The sequence below is a fragment of the Carcharodon carcharias genome, chromosome 12, assembly GCF_017639515.1.
Source record: "Carcharodon carcharias isolate sCarCar2 chromosome 12, sCarCar2.pri, whole genome shotgun sequence".
Lineage (NCBI taxonomy): Eukaryota > Metazoa > Chordata > Chondrichthyes > Lamniformes > Lamnidae > Carcharodon > Carcharodon carcharias.
Window position 1 is genome coordinate 128,994,417 of NC_054478.1, and position 17,187 is coordinate 129,011,603.

The window sequence follows — 17,187 nt, forward strand, 5'->3', positions numbered from 1 at the left end:
ACCTATCACCGGCCCTCTGTCCAGCTCTATTTGTCCCACCCCCCCACACCCCTTAAACCAGCTTATGTTTCACCTCTCTTCTATTTTTCCTTAGTTCTGTTGAAGAGTCATACGGACTTGAAACGTTAACTGTATTCCTCTCCGCAGATGCTGTCAGACCTGCTGAGTTTTTCCAGGTATTTTTATTTTTGTTTTTATTTTGGATTTCCAGCATCCGCAGTTTTTTGCTTTTATATCCATCTGAAAACTCCTTATGTCTTTTTCACAACATACTTTCCTACCTACCTTTGTGTCATCTGAAAATTTAGCTACCATGCCTTCACTCACCTCATCTAAGTCATCGATGTAAATTGTAAAAAGTTGAGGTCCCAGCACAGACCCCTGCGGGATTCTACATGTCACATCCTGCCAAACAGACAAAGACCCATTTATGTATATTCTGTTTTCTGCCAGCCAACCAATCTTCCATCCAGGCTAATATGTTACTCCATAAACCATGAGCTTTTATTTTTCTGATATAACCTTTGACATTGCACCTTATTAAATGCTTTCTGGAAATCCAAGTACAGTATGTCTACAGGCTCCCCTCCATCCACTACACAGAGAGCTCTAGTAAATTAGTTAAACATGATTTCCCTTTCATAAAACCATGCTGACTCTTCCCGATTACCTTGAGATTTTCTAACCTCTTAGTGACCGACTCTAACACCTTCCCCACGACAGACATCAAGCTGACTGGCATATAGTTTCCTGTTTTTTGCCTCCCTCCCTTCTTGAATAGAGAGTTTATACTTGCTATTTTCCAGTCTGATGGAACTTTTCCAGAATCTAGTAAATTTTGGAAAATTAACGCCAATGCATCTATTACCTTATTAGCCACCTCTTTTAAAACCCTAGGATGAAATCCATTTGGACGCAGAGACTTGTCAGCCCTCAGCTCCATTAGTTTGCTCAGTACTGCTTCCCTGATGATTGTATTTTCAGCAAGTTCCTCTCTCCCTTCCACCTCCCAATTTACAGTTAGTACTATCCTTTATAGTGAAGGCAGAAGCAAAATATTTGTCCATTTCATCCTCCATTTCCTTATTATCTACTATTAACCCCCCATTCTCACTCTCTAGAGAAACAACACTCACTTTACCTACATTTTTCCTGTTTAAACACCTGTCGAAACTCTTGCTATCTGTTTTTACATTTCTAAGTAGCTTCCTCTCATACTCTAGTTTCTTTCTCCTGCTTAACCTTTTAGTCATTCTCTGCCATTCTTTATAAACGTCTCACCTGCCACTCATCTTTGAGCAGTTATATGCTTTTTCCTTAATTTTGATGCTTTCCCTAACTTCTTTAGTTAACCATGGATAGTGTGTCCTCCATTTAGAATTTTTCTTCATAGCAGGAATATACTTATTCTGAGTATTCTGAAATATCCCCTTTAATGTCTGCCACTGCTTCTGTATTGATTTATCCTCTATCCTAGTATCCCAGTTCACTTCAAGGAGCTCAGCTTTCATGCCCACATATGGCAGAATTTTGCCCTTGATGGATTGGTGGGCAGCCGATCACCACCGCCAAAACGTGCCCCGCCTCCATTTTACGTGGGTGGGCCAATTAAGGCCCGCTCAGCGGGCCAACTGATGGGAAGCACTATGTGCCTACTGTGCAGGCTGGGGTGGGGGGCCGGGGGTGGGCGCGGTTCCTCAACTATCAGAGTGTGCTCTTTCGTGCATGTGCACGAAAGAGCGCACATCTCCCTGATGCAAAATGCTGCCTCAGGGAGATCGCTGAAAGGCTGGCAAGTATAAAAAATAGAATAATAAAAAATTCATTAACATGTCCACCTCATGTGAAAATGTCACACGAGATGGGACATGTTAATGAAATAAACAAAAACTTTATTAACCTTTTTTAAAACCGTTATCAAACCTCATCCTGCTATTGGCTGAGGTTTGTAAAAAAATCACCCACCTGCCTGCCCGTTGGGCCCGTGCGCCAAGCCCAAGTTCACACAGGCCCCTCAAAATCATCGACGATTAGTAAGTTAAGTGCCTTAACGAGGCCTTTAATTAATGGCTGCATAGTGCGCCCGCCGACCGAAATATCGCGATGCCGCGCGCTAACATCAGGATGCGAGTGCGGCATATTAAGTGCTGGTGTACGGGCTCTGCCACCTGCATGCCAGCCAGAAGATTCTGCCATAGTTGCCCTTATTTAAGTATAAAATATTAATCTTAGACCCACTCTTCTCCCTTTCAAACTGGATATAAAATTCAATCATATAGTGGCCGCTACTACATAGCAGTGCCTTCACTCTGAGGTCATTAATTAATCCTATCACACTACACAATACTAAGTCTAATATAACCTGCTCTTTGGTTGGTTCGGAAACTGTCTCAAAAGCATTCTATGAACTCCTTATCCAGGCTACTACTGCCAATCCAATTTTTCCAGTTCATATGTAGATTAAAGTCACCTAGGATTATTGCCATCCTTTTATCACAAGCACCCAATATTTCTTCTTTTATACTTTGTCCTACATTGTGGTTACTGTTAGGCAGTCTGTAATATGGGAAATAAGAGTCAGAGAGTGACTCCCATTAGTGACTTCTTCCCCCACTATTACTCATCTCCACCCAAACCAATACTACATCCTGATCTCCTGAACCAAGGTCATCTCTAACTATTGCACAAATGCCATCCTTGATTAACAGTGCTACCCCTTCACCCTTACCTAGCCTTCTATTCTTGAATGTCATATATGCTTCACTATTCATGACCCAATCCTTGTTATCCTGCAGCCATGTCTCTGTAATGGCTATCCATTCATATTTATTTACTTCAGTGTGCACTATCAATTCGTTTACTTCATTATGAATGCTACATGCATTCAGATACATAGCCTTTAGTTTAGTCTTTTGTTATCTTTGTAACAGCAAGTCTTGATTCTTTGTGAATTCTTAGTTTTTTTCTCTCTGTCCCTTCCTGCCATTCTCTGACTCTCATTTCCCATATTACTATTTTCCTCTCAACTTGTCTCTAGGGAAGCAGAGACGGTTTTAAACTAAATATGGGGCAAGGGATCAAATGTGGAAAGAAGTGGTATAGCAAAGTGTCGACAGTTATGCGGTTTGCAAGAACACTGGTCCCAGCACGGTTCAGGTGTAGACATCCCAATTGGACAGTCCCCACTTTCTCCAATACTGATGCCAGTGCCCCACAAACTGGAACCCACTGTTAATATGGCAATCACCTTGTTAAAAACAATTGCAAGTTAAACAGGTGATGGGCATTGATTATCCCATCTAAATAGAATAAAAAGATACAGCTGGAACACTTGGTGTGGAAGCTACTTGGAAGTCAGGAGCACCGAGGAGTTGTTTGAAAACAGACCAGCTCGAACCAAAAGACCAGCCTGGATTAATTTTTCCACTACAACCTCTTATTGTGAATAACACCCACTTCTTCCACACCAGTCTTTGAGCCACATAGTCGTCTCTCTAACTTTGTGTATCCCATGCCAATTTGCACACAGCTCAGGTAACAATCCAAAGATTATAACTTTTGAGGTTCTGCTTTTCAGTTTAGTGCCTAACTCCTCATACACTCTACACAGAACCTCTTTCCTAGTTCTACCTATATCACTGGTACCGAGGCAGACCACGACAACTGGATCCTCCCCCTCCCACTGCAACTTCCTGTCTAGCCCTGACCAGATTTCCTGAACCCTGGCATTGGGCAGGCAATACAGCCATCTGGACTCTTACTCTTTGCTACAGAGAACAGTGTAAACCCCCCTCACTATACTGTCCCCTACTACCATATATTGCCTACTATATAGGCAAATTGACGAGATTCAGAAACAAAAGGGCAGTAATGTTCAGGGATTTCAACTGCCTTAATATAAAAATGGGATAAATTCATAAAACAAGAATAAAACTAAGGAAAAGATCAGTTTCACTATGCTGAGATGAGAGGCGGAATCTTGTGGAGGTGAAGGTGATCTCGCCTGCCAGCTGGAGACCCAGCGATTGGTCACAGATTGGTCAAGCAACAGCCTGACATAGTCACACTCACGGAATCGTATCTTACAGATAATGTCCCAGACACCACCATCACCATCCCTGGGGATGTCCTGTCCCACCGGCAGGACAGACCCAGCAGAGGTGGTGGCACAATGGTATATAGTCGGGAGGGAGTTGCCCTGAAAGTCCTCAACATCGACTCCGGACCTCATGAAGTCAAACAGGTCAAAAATGGGAAACTTCCTGCTGATTACAACGTATCACCCTCTCTCAGCTGATGAATCAATGCTCCTCCTTGATGAACATCAGTTGGAGGAAGCACTGAGGGTGGCAAAGGCACAGAATGTACTCTGGGTGGGGACTTTAATGTCCATCACCAAGAGTGGCTCGGTAGTACCATTCCTGACTGAGCTGTTTTTTGTCTGCTAACCAATTCTCAATCCATACCAATATATTACCCCCAATCTTCCAGGACATCGCAGCAGGAGTTCCCCAGGGTAGTGTCCTTGGCAAATCATCTTCAGCTGCTTCATCAATGACCTTCTAAAGGTCGGAAGATAGGGATGCTCACTGATTATTGCACAATCTTCAGCTGTTCCTTCACTGACGCTAGGTCAAAATCTTGGAACTCCCTCCCTAACAACACTGTGGGTATACCTACATCATAAGGACTGCAGGAATTCAAGAAGATAGCTTACCACCACCTTCTCAAAGGCAATTAGGGATGGGCAATAAATGCAGGCCTAGTCGGCGGTCCCCATATTCTGTGAAATAAATTTTTAAGAAGTATATATATTTATTATGACTGGAAAAGTTATGTCAATCTGAAGAGGAAATAACAATTTTTAACGAAAGAGATGTTATAATGTTTAATTATTCCAAAATTATTTAGGAACTATATTGTCAAGCGTACTTATGCATGTATATCCAGGATGTCACATCACGTACTATTGCACAACAGTCTGTGTGCCAAAACAACAAATTATCATTCTGCCACACACATGGAAAGATGTGAAAAATTAACTTGATGGAAACTCCAGTATGTGACTAAAAGTGTGATTATTTCAGACATCTGGGAACCACAAGACATAACAATCCTTCACCAAATAATGATATTGATTTTTTAAAAATATGTTTTTTCAATCGCTCTGTATTACATCATTATTAAGGTTTGTTGGCTATGTAACACTCAGGATAAACAGGTAGCATTGTATTTGTATGCCACCATCATTTACAGAGATTAAAATGTCAGAGAAGTGCCTGAAATATTGTACAGAGGCTGAGTTATGTGTCAGTAGAGATTTTGTTTAATGCATATTTAAAAGTTTTACAAATTACTGTATGGGCAGAATCTTCTCCCTGTCGGGTAGGCCAGTCGGGAGCGGGCGGGTACGGAACCTATCACCGCCCGCGATTGGCTCCGCACCGCCATTTTATGCAGGCAGGCCAATTAAGGCCTGCCCAGCGTGAAATGTGGCTCCCACAGACAGCAGGAGGGGGCGGGCGGTGGCAGGACTGTAATGACCGTCAGGTCCAATGGTGACCCGGTGGCCTGTTTAAAGAGCACGCAGGCAACCTTGCAAAGGCTATCAGCCCTGGCCAACAGAAGGGCTCCCAAGAGCGCTGCTGGTGAGCAGGCCAGACAGGAGGGCAGGTCGGCGGAGCACTGTGCCCCTTGCTTCTCAGACAAGTGCCTTGCTGCCCTTGAGGAGGTGGCAGCACGGCATGAGATCCTCGTGCCAAGGGATGGGAGGAGGAGGACCCTCACATGATCAAACGTGGGAGGAGTTGGCAGGGATTGTCAGTTCGCACAATGTGGTGCGACGCACCTAGGTTCAGTGCTGCAAGCGCTTCAACGACCTCTTGTGTTCGGGAAGGGTGAGTACCATGCTGGCATGAGTCACTTAATACAGCAGTTAGGTGCCCCCCACTCCCCCAACTCTGAATGTTGTTACTGCATTTAATCATTTATGGCATGTGGCCTTCACGGGTGGGCCAGCATTTATTGCCTATGCCTAGTTCACCCTGAGAGGGTTGTGCCGAGTTGGGTTCTATACCCACTGTATGGAGTAGACTGACATCCATGGTACCTCAAGGATTTGCACATAGGCATAGTGCTGGAATGCCAAAATATGTCAAAGTCAGGCTGCTGACTGACTGGGAGTGGAACGTCCAGGTGGCAGGGCACTCATCCATCTGCTGCCTTTTGCGTTCCACATGGTTGTGCTTCCTTGCTTTGGAAGGTCATACCGTGTGGGTGGCAAATGTGATGGAGGCAGCATCTGGGCAAGGGAGGGGGTCAGCCCTGGCTGCTTGGTCACGGTCCAAGGTCATGATTCACATGAGCCCTGCAATGTTTCACTCAGGTGGGGGTGACAGGGATGCAATGGAAATCCAGGTACAGGGTGGACTAATCAATGCTACCCTCTCCTTTTTAGGAGAAGACCACATACAATAACTCACAGTGGATGTAGAATGGAGGAGGCCAGGCACAGTTGGCAATTATAACCAGATATAAGCAGGAGACGATAGAGCTGGAGAGGCACCATCCGCTAAGGTCCACCAGTAGCGATGAGGCTGGGGTGCCAGGAGAGGTAAGAGTGCGTGCACTGAGGTCACTATGTCTGTCCTTGCAACCATTCCAGTCTTGACTGTTTAGTGATTTAAGCTTCCAGCATGGGTTTCCCATTGATTATGGAAGGAAGAGCGCATACTGATCTGGGGGCCAGGCATGCACATTGACATTGTCTCGACTTCAACTAATCAAATGTCTTTGTTCTTCCTTTCAGCCTCACTGGAGCAGGGCCGATGAGGAGGCAGAGGGGCCACCACTAACACCTGACGGCCTGGACGAATTACAAGCACCAGAATCACACCATCTCAGCCAGGTAGGCACTAGCGCAGGTACTAGCACCTCAGTGGGGATTAGATCGTCAGCTAGTGTCCCAGGGCACAGTGGTGAGGGCACTTCACACTCGCTTGAGGTGCAGGCAGAGACAGAGAGTGCCCATGGTGCTGGCAGTTGGAGGACTGCAGGGGACCAGGAACATGCTCAGTTGGTGGCTGACAATGTGCCTCTGGAGTCGTCCCTGAGGCAGCAAACACTGGAAGTCCAGCAGGGTCTGCGGGAGGATCTGGCAGAAATACATGAAGAAATGCGTGGCATGGTCTCCATGATGGAGGAGTCCATGCGGAGCATCAGCAATGCATTGACCCTCATGGCTGAGCGCAATGCTTCCTCCATTGAGAGAGTGGTGACTCTCATGGAGAGGCTCCTCCAGGAGAACAGTCAGGGCTTCCTGGATGCGTTCAGACCTGCAAGCCTTCACAGCAGCATTAACTTCAGCTGGTCAGTGTCAGTGTGGGAGATGGATTGGGCACCAAGTATCCTAGCTAGGTGTGCATCCATCAATGGTGAGCAGGGAGGTCCAAAGCGACCTCACGTCGGCACACAAGCTGCCTGTCGAGTCTGCGGACTCTTCTCAGGGCGCTCCAGATGACAGCAGCAACTCCTCCACCCCTCTGCCAGTGACTGTGGGATCCGATGAGGCTGCGACGACTGGGGAGATGTCAGCTGTGGCACTGGTCACTCCCTCCCAGTCATCAAAGGCTCCGTTGGCCAGGGGACGCCCGCCAAGGTCATCAAGGCCAACGGGACAGCAGAGTGAGCAGGCTCAAATGCCAGTGCCAGTGAGGGGGGAGTACCTAGACGTAGCACCCGAAAACATAAGCTTAAGGGACCTTAGGCACACCATGGGCTTCTCACTGGTGGTTTTATGTTGCCCCGCTATTATTTGATTGTAATTTGGTGTGCAGCTCAACACCTTTGAATTGTCTCTTTTCTGTTTTATTTGTTACTTTCATTAAATGCTTTATTTGTGAACGAGGCTCCGAGTGATTCTTTACTTCTGCAGGTGGACGGGAACCCATGATGTTATGAGTGACTTGTCTGTCATTGAGCTTTATTGACAAGGCACATAGTTAATGTTCCTCGCCAGGCAGATGTTGCTCTCAGCTATTGAGTATGGAGCCTGCAGCCCTGGCATGTGTTGGAGGTCCATCTGTGATGGGATAGTTGAAGCTTTGTTGGATTAAAGCCTCCCGGGTGCCCCTGCCTCCCTGGAGGTTGCCTGGGTCGCCGTCTATCCCCTCAGCGTTCTCCTGTGTGTGCTCATCCTCGGACTCACTACTGGACCCATCGGGTGCAGCCAGAGCATCCTCCACCGCATCCTCCCTTTCCAGCGCCAGATTGTTGAGAGCTCAGCATGCAACCACTATCAGCGACACATGATCTGGGGGGTATTGTAGTGTGCCCCCTGAATGGTCCAGGCATGGGAAGCGCACCTTGAGAAGACTGATGGTTCTCTCTACCACAGCTTTTATGGAAGCATGGCTCCTATTGTACTGCTGCTCAGCCTCTGTTCTTGGATGGTGGAGGGGTGTCATAAGCCACCTTTTGAGGGAATAGCCCGTGTCACCCAGCAGCCATCCATCCAGGTGGGCTGGAACACTGAGGAGCCTCGGCACCTGGAAGTGTCGAAGGATGTAAGTGTCATGGGAGCTGCCTGGGTACCCTGCACAGATCTGCAGAATCTGCATCCTATCTGCAAGGAGTGGAATCCCTTCCTGTTGACAAAGGCACTGGGCTCACCTGCTGGCGCCTTGATGGCCACATGTGTGCAGTCAATTGCACCCTGGACATGGGGGTACCCAGCGATCACTGCGAAGCCTCTGGCTCGCTCTGTCTGGCTGGCCTTGTCCCAACGGTAGTGAATGAAAGTCAATGCACGCCTGAACAGAGTGTCTGTCACCTGCTTGACACAAGTGTGAACAGCTGACTGGGAGACTCTGCAAAGATCACCCACCAACCCCTGGCAATAGCCGGAGGCATAGAAGTTGAGGGCAGCCATGACCTTCAATGCCACTGGCATGGGGTGCCCACAATTGGCACAGATCTCAGGGCCTATCATCTGACAGATGGAGGTCACTGTCTCCCTTGAGAGATGGAACCTCCTTTGGCACTGCACCTCAGGCATATTGAGCTAGCTGCTTCGCCGCCTGTAAACCCTGGCAGCAGGATAGTGGCGTGTTCTGTGGCCCCTTCCACCTTGCACTTCCTGTTGGCCCTGCGCCACTTGTGCCTGCACCTGCCCTCCCAAAGGTGGCTCCCCTGGAGGCTGAATATGGATACCTGGCCTCCTCCCCCTTCTAGCCCTCCCTTCCTCCTCAGAGGAGTTGCCTCCAGTGGAGAGTACAATCCCATTCCCAGGGTAAGGGAAGGCTTCCTGAAACCAGCCAAGGCCTCAAGAATGATGTTTACTCTAGAGTCCTGACCTGATGCCTGTTAGTCCTGGAAGCTGTGAAGAGATTTGAAGTTGTCCTGTTCACATAGGCAAGTAGGAATAAGTTTAAACATTAAATGTCTACCAAAGACCACTAACAAGCCCACTCACCCCTCTTATCCCGCCTGTGGATGAGATTTTTAAAAATGTGGCCTACCCGCCTGCCCATTGCGCCCAGGTCCAGGGTGGGTCAGGTATCTGAAGGTTTCTTGGGGGTGGGGTCATGGAAAGGGATGAAACAGGTGGCTTGGTTAATGGGAGGGGTCAGGGTCATGGTGGGCAAGGGGTCAGTAATGGGTGTAGGCTCAGTGGGGAGGGAAGGCATGTGCAGTTGGATGGTGATAGATCAAGGGTAACAGGGGGAGGTTCAAGAGTGACATAAGGAGGGAAATGGTTATATTGGGTGGGTCAAGGGTGATGGGAGAAAAGTTGGTGGGTGACGGGAAGGATAGAAGGTTGCGGAGCATGTCTCAGATGTTATGCACACCATTTTGGATTCTCATTTATGCAACTCAGTCCATATAAAACTGCGATATCTCGAGGTGGGAGGAGGGTCTTTTTGGGTGGGTGGAGTTCAATCAGCACAGTTGGCCCTATAATCATGAGGTAACTGAATGACAACCATGGTCAGTTGTGTTCTCCTCTCTATGGTGAAGCCCACGCAGCAGCAGGTTTGTTCACGGCTCATGAGTCTCATAACCTTGAGATCCCAGCAAGGTCTGGAGCTGCCGTTCATTCTGTGCGATTTGCCACCGGCTGCTGTTAGAGGCAGGGATGAAGGGAGGGAGGGAGCAGCACAGATGGTGGAGCAGCAAACTCCTGACTCTAAACCCCTATCCTCCCGGGTGAACAGTCATCATTAACAAGGGCTCATGTGGTTCGTCTTTCTATGCTGCCAAGGCAACGGTCTCTCTGTAGAGTCTCGAGGATAGTGGAGGCAAGCTGAATAGTCAGGGGGGTGGTTGTCATACATGGCTCTCTTCACTCTGGTCAAAGAGCAATGTCTCCATGCGCTGTTGTGTATGAACAGGAGGAACACCCATCTCTGGTCCTCAAGGTTGTCTTTCACTTGGAAGGGGTGGAGTGGGGATGCCATGTCTAGACGGAAGCCAGGCACAGGGTTTAGCACTGGCTTGGTGTCTCTGAGATGGAGGCAAACCTGTAAAGAATCTGCTCACTAGATTTATTACTTCAACTCGTTCACAGATTCACGAAGGCCTAGATGATGCAGGTTCCAGGCAACCCCATGTTTCTACTGGCTGTCATCCAGATGAGGAGGAGGAGGGCCCATCGCAGGTTGGCACAAAACCAGGAGGAGCAATGGCCTGAGCAGCAAGAGGCAGAGAGGCCTCAAGAAGGTGAGGATGCCAACAACCAAAGTCCACTGAAATGGCGGGCATTGACCCGACCATGGGTATATCGTAGGCGGTGCAGCAATCTGCAAGTGAGTGAAAGGCAATGCTGGAGGCACCTTCAAATGTCCCAGAATGCGATTGCACACAACTGCCAGCTTTTCCATGACAATCTGTGGCCGCAAGGACTTGGAGGCAATCCCGTGCTGGTGGCAATAAAGGTCACCACCGCCTTAAACTACTTTGCCAATGGCTCCTTCCACGGCTCCACTTGAGACCTATGCAGCATTTCCCAGTCAGTGACACACAAGTGCATTCAGGTGACAGATGTCCTAGTCAGGGGAGAGTACTAATTTGTCCAATTCCACCTTGATCTCAAAAGCCAGCTGCAAGAGCGCTGGGTTTTGCAGCAATCTCAGGTTTTCCACAAGTGCAAGGCACTACCAATTGCAATTGAGAGCTGTCTGGCAACAGTCAGTCATATTCATCAATAGGAAAAGTTTCCATCCTTTGAACATTCAGCTGATGTGATCGCAGAAGGCAAATCATGCATGTTTGTGCTCAGTTCCTAGGGACCTCTCAATGCCTACATTCTGACCCACTCCTGCTTGCCACAGGTTTTGGAATGTTCTTGGTGATTGCAGGACTGGCATCTTGGGGACAAAAAAATAACCCCAGAAGACCTGGCTCATAATGCCAGTTTGCTATACGCAGAGTGCTGCAGAGGTGAGCTACAATGTCGCTCCACCAAAGGCCTTCTAAAGATGAGGTTCAGACGTTTGGACTGGTCAGGCAGTGCTCTCCAATACTAACCACAGAGTGTGTTCTAGGTTATCATTGTTTGCTACGCCCTGCACAACCTCATGCAACAAAAAGGAAACACGGACCAAGATGTCTCCTCTGACCATGAGGATGGTGAAGGGGTTGGAGCTGACGAGCATCAGGATGTTGTGGAACCAAGTAGAGGCCATTGCAAGGATACGACACGGCAGATAGGCCCATGATAATCTGATAGCTAACAGGTTCCAGGCAAAGTAAGATGCTGAGATATTTCCTTTACTTTTTGATTTTCTATCTTCTGCTGGCTGGAAGGCTCCAGCTCCTTTTTGGTTACAGACATTACACTTTCCTCTAATGTATCTTGATTTATGATAGCTGAATTAAACTGCATTATTAATGTTTGCCCTGCTGGTGGCTTGATCCTTTGCATGCACCAAACTGTGCTGATATATAGAGCCCTGGTGATAAATGCGCGTGTTAGAACCTGCACAGCACTACGTTCTTCCATGACCTCGGGCACCCAAAAGTAGAATTGAGATTTTACCCATGCCATCATAATGTCCATGTGCATGGCAACTCGGAAGCAATATAAAATCTAACCTTGGCAGGGATGCATTCATATCACCCTCACACCTGCTCCCAAATGGTGGTGGGGGGGGGGGGGTGGGGGGTGGTCAGACCTGTTGGGGAGCTCTTTTAGGCAGAACCAGACAGATGGGTCCACAGGGAGGAGTAGAATGAGAACACCATTTGGCCCTTTGAGATTTCTCTTCCATGCAGATTTATCAGAGATCATGTTCCTGCCTTCCAATCACTACTCGACAATAGTAAACCCATTTCCCTTGACATCCTTATCATGCTGAAAAGTTGAGATTACCTTGGTGTGCACTCACTAAGAGTGCCTCACATGCAATATGGGTTGCTGGTGGCCACCACTCCGGACACTTTGATCGCAGACACCCCTACAAGTCTCAGTCCTAGATGGCCTTAGTATTAGTGTGAGACTGTGATCCATCATTGTGGACACCCATCTTTTCTGCATGGACTCTGCTGAGCCCTGTTAAAGCTGCTGATGCTTCACATGGATAGCATCACAGTCCTCGGCACAGTCCAGCACATAGGCTCATTCTACTCTCTGTCAACTCATGGACTAAGACCTGATCCTTCAATGATGTCCACCACTTCGGTTGCAAACCCTTTATGTGAGGTCTACTGCCACCCTTGATAGGGAAATGAGGAGGCCAAACAAATCTCCATGTGAGGTCTCACAAAGGCTTCAGTCAACTGCGCACAAACACCTCTTGAATCCTACCCTCAAATATTTCTTGTAGTCAAGGCTAATTTGTCCATTGCTTCCTTACTTGCAGCCTTCAGCTCATGTTAGCTCCAAATGAAAAATCATTAAGGAAGGCTATTAACCTTTGAATGTGCCCATCACTGCTTTCTCCAGACATGTTGGGCAGCCTCTGGTTTTCTACTGTTAAGAAGACAGCCCTGAAACAGCATCTTGTGCTCCTCACCATTCACATAACAGGTTTAACTCCCCTTGAATACTCGTGGCATCCAGTGACATTTCACATCAGAGAAATAGCAGGAGCAGAATACATTTTCCTTTATTCATTTATGGGATATGGGCATCGCTAGCTAGGCCAGCATTTATTGCCCATCCATTATTGCCCTCGAGAAGGTAGTGGTGAGCTGCCTTCTTGAACCGCTACAGTCCATGTGGTGTAGGTACACCAGCAGTGCTGTTAGGGAGGGAGTTCCAGGATTTTGACCCAGCGGTAGTGAAGGAACGGTGATATATTTCCAAGTCCGGATGGTGAGAGGCTTGGAGGTGAACTTCTAGGTGGTGGCATTCCCATATGTCTGTTACCCTTGTCCTTCTAGATGGGAGCAGTCATGAGTTCGGAAGGTGCTGTCACAGGAGGCTTGGTGAGTTCTTGCAGTGCACCTTGCAGATGGTACACACTGCTGCCATTGTGTGTCGGTGGTGGAGGGAGTGAATATTTGTGGATAGGGTGCCAATAAAGTGAAACAAAAACAGAAAATGCTGGAAAAATTCAGCAGGTCTAACAGCAGGTGTGGAGAGAAAGACAAAGTTAACGTTTTGAGTCTATATGACTCTTCTTCAGAGCTAAAAGGAAGTAAAAATAAAGCAAGTTGCTTTGTCCTGAATAGTGTCAAGCTTCTTGAGTGTTGTTGGAGCTACATACATCCAGGCAATTGGAGGGTATTCCATCACACTCCTGACTTGTGCCTTGTAGATGGTGGACAGGCTTTAGGGAGTCAGGAGGTGAGTTACTTGCCACAGGATTGCTAGCTTCGGACCTGATCTTGTAGCCACAGTATTTAGAGGTCAGAACATTGTGAGATTCAAGTCATAACCTCATGATGTGTGGCCAGATTGCACACTCAAATGAGGGCCACTGCTTAATCATGTACATGTGGGATTATTCAGTGCTCACTCTGTTGATGATGAGATAGAAGTGAATCTATAGGAGTTCATTATCAGAATCTCATGGGGACCCAAATTTCACACCCTGAAATGCCTGTGACCGTTGAAGCAACTAGCAACAAGATGGAATCCAGAAAACTTCCAAACAGTGCAAGTGAACAAGTATTTACAAGTTCCAAAACTAGAAACAATGGTTATGCACCCATGCCACCTATGTGCCCTCAAAACTTCTTAATCTTCCTTTGCCTACCGCTACGTCTAATTGTAGCCTTGACATCTACAGCTGAGGTCCAAATAGCCTGCTGACTGCTATGCGCTGTCGACTGTGAAGTCTTCAGTGGGTGTCCTCTGGTGGTCCAAGGCCTAGAGGGCTCTAGCCTGCTAAGGGTCTCCTGCATGGGTGCAGGTGCACCCTCCTTGGCCTGACCTGCTGGAGGCGATGAGATCACTGGCAGAGGGGAGGTGAAGCAGTAGGGCACCCTTGGAGTGTCCTGGGACGAAGCCCCTAATGTGCATGGCTAGTGCTCCTGCCCCTTATTGGCACCCGATGGCATGCTCTTTGAGGAGAAGGGGCACCTGGAGGGACTGTAGGTGCCCTGTCCCCTCTTGCCTAGCCACTGCTGTGTTGCACCCATGGCTAGAATGCAGGTGCGAGCACATATCCAGCACCCACTGTATGTTATGCTGGGCTTGGTTCCCCAAGGTGGACACCACCCTTTCCATGGAGGCAGCCAAGCGCTCACATGCCTGAGCCATGACATCAGACAAAATGTGAACGGACTCCTCCAGCCTTCAGTTCAGTCTGTACATGGCCTCTGCCTGATGTTCCCTTGCCTGTCTCTACATCTCCAACATGTCCCTTAGGGCTGAGTCGAGAGGCTCATCATCTGCATAGGACTGAGTGGGGGCCTGGTTTCCAGCAGTCTTCAGAGTGTCAGAGACCTCAGCTGTCAATTCCTCCATTAGCTGTGGACCTGTATTTATGATGTGCTCACCAGATTGTGACCCCAAGCTTATGGACCCATTGAGGTGAATGTATCTGTGCTGGTTGAGGGTGCAGGTGAATGCCATGACGGTGCATCCTCTGAGGCATTCTCTTCAGAGGTGGGGTTGGAGATGGAGCTTTGGGTGATCTGCGTTGTTGGCCTCCCTTTTTCTTGCTGGTACCTGGAATAGAGAAAAGAAAGATTTAGTGATTGCCTAAACAGGCTCCTTAATTGTACTAACATGTTACTCTGCGGGTGAGGAGACAACTGCAAACTGGAGGTATCTTCGCTGGCTTCCTGGAGGAGTCCTATCTCACCTTCAGCATGGCATGGTCCTGTTCCATCCTGGCTATTTTGGTGGCCTGCTCCTCATATGATATGTGGACTCGAAAATCTAAAACGTTGCCTCCCATCTTGGCCCACTCCTGCTTATTGTGGGCTTGTTTGTCCTGCAGAAAGACAGAAGGATTGATTATCACCCAATGGCTGTATGAGCAGTTGAGAAGCATATACGCCTATGGCAGCTGATAAGCTCTCTCCAGAGAGTGATTAACAAGCAGGATGTCCTGCAACTGATAGAAGATTGAGAGCATGAAGTGGCTGGCACACATTCAGTGCACATATCCCAGCTGCTGGCGAATGCTGCAACCCAACTCCTGTCTGATATCCCTGATGCCCTTATGAGTGTCAGTTTGCAGTGAGTAGAGAGTGCTATTTACCCTCGTGGAGAGCAGCAGATCATTCATCCTCTTCCTGCACTGCTGGGCATTTCTTGCAAGAGCCTCATGGGCGCTAACCTCTGTTGCGACCTCCATCCAGGCCACCGTGATCAGATGGGATTGCGTCTTCCTCCCATCGCAGTAAAGCCCTTCCTGGGCGGCCTGGAGCAAAACCTCCATGGAGGCTTCGCTGAACTGTTTGGCTGCATGTTATCTAGTTTGGGACATTCTGGTTGATAGAAACTTGCACAGCCGGACTCATGCTGCTGGCTTGCAATGAGTGAATGGCTCTCCAGGTGCCCTTTAAACGTGGCACCTTGAGTTCATGATAGGGATAGCAGCTTCCTGCCCACACCTGCCATGAGATTCGCCATGCTTCTCATGGATTTGTATGTAATGAGCTTACCAGCGCAAGATCGCATCTGGTCAGCTGTCCCACCTACTTAGTGGCAATCACTCTGATTCTGCTCTCACCACCGAACTTCAACTCCAGAATGGAAGATTCCAGCCATAGTATTTTTAATACTTTGAAATTAATGATTCAAATCTTTTCTCTGATTTTTTAAAAACTAATATTTAACTGTGTAGATGCTGGTTTGAAATGGTTATTTGGTGGATACAGCATGTTGTGGTTCTGTTGCTGGACTAATAATCCAGAGGGCTGTATTAGAATTCTAAAGAATGAGAGTTCAAATTCCACACAGGTGATTTCAGAATTTCAATACAATGTGTGAAAAATGAAAAAAAAATCTGGAAACAAACAGCTGGCATTGGTAAAAATGACCAGGACCAGATATCTTTATCCAGTATGACCTATATGCGATTCCAGTCCCACACCTAAGTGATTGACTCGTAATTGCCCTTGTAAATGGGCCAGCAAGATAGTTGAACCAAACTGCAGCACTATCTTTTCAGGGCAACAAAGCATTGGCATTGATTTCCAAGGATGTTTACATTCTGAAGTTTTCAAAGAAGGTGCAAAACACATAAAAGCAGCCTGTTTAAACTGTATGCAATTTTCTGTTTCATTTAAGTCATTCAAGTGCTGTCTAAAATGGACTGATTCACAATCAACTGTTCCTCTTTAGAATCAAATGATAGAAAAGAACTAAATTAACCCGATTTTGCTCACAAGTGCCTTTTGGAAGTCAATCTAAGCATTACCTTCTTCAACCCTCTGTTACCTCTTTAAGATACTCCAGCAGGTTAGTTAAACATGATTTTCCCTTAACAAATACATACTGGCTTTCCTTAATTAGCTTGCATTTTAAAAAATTCTTTCATGGGACGTGGGCATCGTTGGCTTGGCCAGCATTTTTAATGCCCATCCCTAATTGCCCTTGAGAAAGTGGTGTTGAACTGCCTTCTTGAACCGCTGCAGTCCATGTGGTGTAGGTACACCCACAGTGCTGTTAGGGAGGGTGTTCCAGGATTTTAATTCAGTGACAGTGAAGGAATGGTGAAACCGTTCCAAGTCAGGACTGTTTGTGGCTTGGAGGAGAATTTGGTGGTGCTTGCCCACGTGACTTTT